The sequence below is a fragment of the Solanum dulcamara genome, chromosome 12, assembly GCF_947179165.1.
Source record: "Solanum dulcamara chromosome 12, daSolDulc1.2, whole genome shotgun sequence".
NCBI lineage: Eukaryota > Viridiplantae > Streptophyta > Magnoliopsida > Solanales > Solanaceae > Solanum > Solanum dulcamara.
Window position 1 is genome coordinate 6,549,316 of NC_077248.1, and position 4,989 is coordinate 6,554,304.

At 28.6% G+C, this 4,989-nt stretch overlaps 1 long non-coding RNA gene across 1 annotated transcript; it reads left to right on the forward strand.

The window, feature by feature from the left end:
• The first annotated feature begins 3,925 nt into the window (after nucleotides 1-3,925).
• On the forward strand, nucleotides 3,926-4,449 carry LOC129877377 (uncharacterized). The gene is made up of 2 exons (XR_008763531.1): nucleotides 3,926-4,052; nucleotides 4,198-4,449. It is a non-coding gene; the product is annotated as an uncharacterized LOC129877377 (long non-coding RNA).
• The last annotated feature ends 540 nt before the right edge of the window (nucleotides 4,450-4,989 follow it).

The following is a 4,989-nucleotide window of genomic DNA, read 5'->3' on the forward strand; positions in this document are numbered from 1 at the left end:
ATTTAATCCTCTTAATTTTTATTTCATTTTGTAATTTTAAGAAATTTAGTTTAATGCATATTTTCGGATACATAGGCTCATTTCGATTATTGGTCTTTTCCGGCTTAAGCGGAGCCAGACCGCAAAAGCGGAGGTATCAACCACAGCTGCATCAGCTAAGATTTTTTGACTTTGCCCAATTCTCCGACGGAGTGTTTGTAAGATTTGTTCGTAATTTTGTGTGCGCAAACAAATTATGTTATTCCATCAAATTTGACGTTCCGGATTCAAACGCACAGTTGAAGTTTTCATCTAAGATCATTTCAACAAAAAGTGGGTCTCACACCCAAGTGTTTTTTTGGCCAATTCCACAAGGGCCTTTAGGATTACACGGAAGCCTCGGAAAGTGCATGAAAGATCGTTATTATTTTTGGAATATTGTTGAAAAATAGCTAAGTTTTGAAATTTATAAAATTGTCATGAATTTTGAACTTTAAAAGGTCAGCATAGTCTACGAAATCCTAAGACATTTCACGAAATTTCACTTTTTCGGTACAATTTATATGTCAAAATCATTGTTAGGGGATGAAAGTTCAATTGCAATCACAAGAAGTAGTTTTCAATTTTCGTTGAGGTCAACTTTGACGCTTGGGCATTCAAGAGTTGAAATAATGAAGAAATAATGAAAAAACAACAGATGAATTAAGATAAGAGTGGTTGAAGTATAAACAAATTAAATATTTAGTAACTTAAAAGCCACTTATGCATAACTATCTACGCTAAACATGGTTGGTAACCTATAAAAGAGATCGACTAATTCTTTTAGTGAATAAAAAAACATATAAATTCTTGAGAATTGCAATATAGTTGAGCTAAACGTTGAAAATCTTTCATAATTTGACAAAAGTTGTTATAGTTACAAATCTACTCTTTGAATTTTTAATTTTATATACAGATATATATTATTTTTTTTCACATGAAAGATCTAAAAATGATTTTTTTTTAATTCAAATTGTAAGTGGACAAGAGATCTCATTTCCTCGAAAAAGAAGGGTAAAGTGCATAGATAGCCGATTTGAGGACCACTATTCAACCATAGACAACTATATATAAAAAAAATCCATTAGCCACTTTAAAATCAACTTCAAATTTATGGTGAACATAAAACATTTTAAGTTTGAAGTACATTTCATATTATTTCTAAAATTCGGCTTGGTGGTCTCAAATTTCAAGCATTTTTGTTTGAAATTAGGCTTGATAGGCCCAAAACTTTAAATTCGTATATCTGAACTCTGAAGTTTGAAATATCAGATTCAGTTTCAGACTCAACATACTCTTCAAATTTGACAAGTCTATCAAAAATCTTAGTCGAAAGCTTTCGTATTTGTTATATATCTCACCAAATATTATTAGATTCATGAAATGAACAATATCAAAATGAATTAAAGTTAAATACTCCATAATGAAATGAACAATAAGCTCATTTCCACTGTTACTTTGGCCGGAGCAAATTTAAAAGTTTATCTATACATAATTCTGATCAAATTGAGATCATTTTTACGTTTAAAGTTCAATATTTTTTTTTCTTGAATCATCGGATACAAAAACTTGTTCAACAAATTGGAAAAGAAGAAGACGATTGTTGACACCCAATTTTGACCACTCACAACTACTTTTCGAATTGCTATTTTAATAAATAAACAATTTTTCAAAATTATTTCTTTATTAAATAAATAATTTATATTTAATTTTATCCAATAAAACATATATATTTTTACGTTAGTGATTTATAATATTTTTACTATTTATTAATATTATAACTATTATCTTTACTATTTTTATTTTTTTTAATAACGAACCTCATATGTTCGAATATTTTAACGCATCTATTTAGCGTATATTATGTACGTGCGTATTTTGTCTATATAAAAAATATTTCTTAACTAAATTTATTTTATAATTTACTTATTATATTGCATATCTATTTTAATACATTTTATACATGTACATTGAAATTATTATTTAATGAAATTTATTATATAATTTTATATTAATCACGCACACATTTTCGTATATACATACGCATATTATATACATATACCACTACTTAAATAAAATTTATGATATATTATAATTATTAATTAGATAGAAATCTATTCAATTTTTCTCTATTTTTATTCTAAATATAGTCTTTTCTCTAAATTAAATGCATATATAATCCAATTTAAAATCTTAAATCCACCTTTAAATCACAACCATCCATCTCATCTTTATCAAATACAAAGATCCAATCCCAACCGCTCATCCAAATTAATCAACGGTTAAGATTGCATCTCCCATTTCTAATTACAAAACCCAAAAGGTTTTTCTCTTTCTTCATTTTTTTGGGTCATCTTCTCCAAAGGAGAAGAAGACAACCATAGCCGCCGCCTGTCCCTCATCTCCCACGCTTTCCCTCTCTCTCTCTCATGCTACTCTCTTCTTCTCTCTTTTGTCGTCAGCCTCACGCCGCCGCACTATCGACGAGCAGCAACCAACAGAAGCGGCGACGACGTGCAGCAGCCCGCCTCTGCCACCAGCTCCACCAACGATGGACAGCAGCTCCTTCAGCTGCAGCAGCAGCGAACCATCAACAGCTGCAACGGCGGACAGCAGACCTTCAAGAGACGCGCAGCAGCGGCGACAACCTGTAAACCAACGACGACCCTTCAAAGCTTGGTATTTGGGCCTATATATTTTGGGATCTAATTGTTTCAAAGACGGATCTACAAGATCCGTCCCAGGTATGCTTCACTTCATCTTTTAAGTTCTTGATGATTTTGAAGATCATTGATGTCTATGTGTTCCTAGACTTACATCTTATTAAAGTGTGTTTTAATGCGGCTTATGTTCTTATTGCTATGTTTAAACTGCTTGCATATGTAAATATTAAGGTTTGACATGTAATTTTAAAATTACCATGGTTGGAGTGCTCAATTGTTTGATTTAATTCTGGGCACAACTTCAATACTTTGCGATAATGCATTGATTTGGTAAACAATAAATACTATTTGTCTTTGTTTTATGATTCCGAACATATTTCTTAAACATATGTGGAATTCAAATTTGCTTGTTACTTATGTTAATTTAATATTTTTTATGATTTGGTGTTATTAGATTTTGTTGTTGTCTGGGCATTTTGAATAAGTTACATAAAGAATTGGTTATTTGTAGATCTTTGTCATACTTCATTTTTCTTGATTGAATTAACAGTTTGTCGAAATTAGATTGAATTATGCATTTAGTTCAATTATGATACAACTTGATTAGTTAAGTAATTACTCTTCAAGTTCGGTGAGCTCTAAATTAATTACTATAATCTTCTTAGTCTTGTATTTTAAATATTATGATTATGACTAATTCTTTGTTTGCTTAGGTTTACATACTTAATGTTCTAACTGGATTTGTTGTTACCTTATTTAACTTTTACTCGTCTCATTATGCATTACATACTTTCTTTGGTTAGCATTATTTTTTTATTTTTTTTAATTGCTTGTTAAATTATGAGCATGATGTTGTCTATAATTAATTATTTTCTCTAAAGTGATTTACATAATTTTTCTACATTATTGATAGCGGGTCCCTCTGGCCATAACTTTTGACTTTTGAAAACATCCTTTTTGAATATAATTTGGAATCAAATCTGGAAAAGCAGTGGTGGATTGATTTGCTTTTGACAAAATCTTGAAAACCTTGCCATTTTCTTTGAAATAATTTATGACTTATTTGGTTTGAATTTGAAATGTGGCCGGTTGTCTTTTGACTTCATGGCCCTTCAGAGTTATCAGTATAAGAACAAACACAGAACAGACAGAGAGAAAAGGGACGAAAAACAGAGAAGAAAAAATAATTTTCTACTTTTCATTTTTTACATCTAATATTCATTACAACACAAAAGGTTTTTTTTTTAACAAAAATACTTAGTGCTTTTAAGTTCTTTCTGTTGCCTCTTTGCTACTTCGACTTGTTTGGATCTCGAATAGTGCTATCACTTTCCGTTGGCATATTAATAAATTCATATTAATCGTATCCAGGTTAGTACCAATTCCCTTTATATATTGGTTTATTATTTTAAAATGTGTTCTTGCTTTGTTTGTTTGCTTTGTTGTGGTAAAATTACATAATCATGATGTACCTCTATATATTTGTATATCGCTTGTATTTTTTATGGTTTAGCAGGATTTGGATTTCAAATGCAAGACATGAAGATGTTCATTTGGAACAAGATTCAAATAGTTTTAGTTCCTGTCCTATTATTTTTATTTTTGTATTATTTTTTCTTAATTATTTTGGCATGTAATACTAAACTCTTTATATAATAAAAGGGGGAAGAATACATGGGGAGGGAATATACTTGCTACTTGCTTTAGTGATTTATTTTTAGTTCATCTTAAATTTATGTGTGCTTGAATATATGTGAAATTAGTTATACTACTCATTTCCCCATGCTTAAGTTCATTTATTCACGATACGAAAATTTTATTTTTTACAAGAGGTTTGCTTTAATAAAAAAATAATAAAATAAAAAATGATCTAAAAATAATTTGTTAAATATTATTTATCATCATATATGTTTAAAAAATAATTTGTCTATTTTATGTCTTATATTTGTTTATGACAAATCTCATTAAATAATTACTTTGATAATATTTCTACATTATAACTTGTATTTTAAGCCTAAAATCATGAATATAGTTTTAAATAATAGCTTTATCATATTAACTATTTAGACATTATATATGTAGGATCTACTAAATAATTTTGAAATGTAGTAATAATCATATTTAGATTTAAATGCCATTTTGTGTAGACATCATGTTCATAGGATTTACAATTTTAATTATATCATGTTTAAATATTTTAACTAATATTTTTAACATGCTAGTCATTTAAAAATCACGTGCATAAGATTTTATGTTAAATATCATATAGCAAAACATGTCTATAGGATTTGATGAATATTTAAGTATT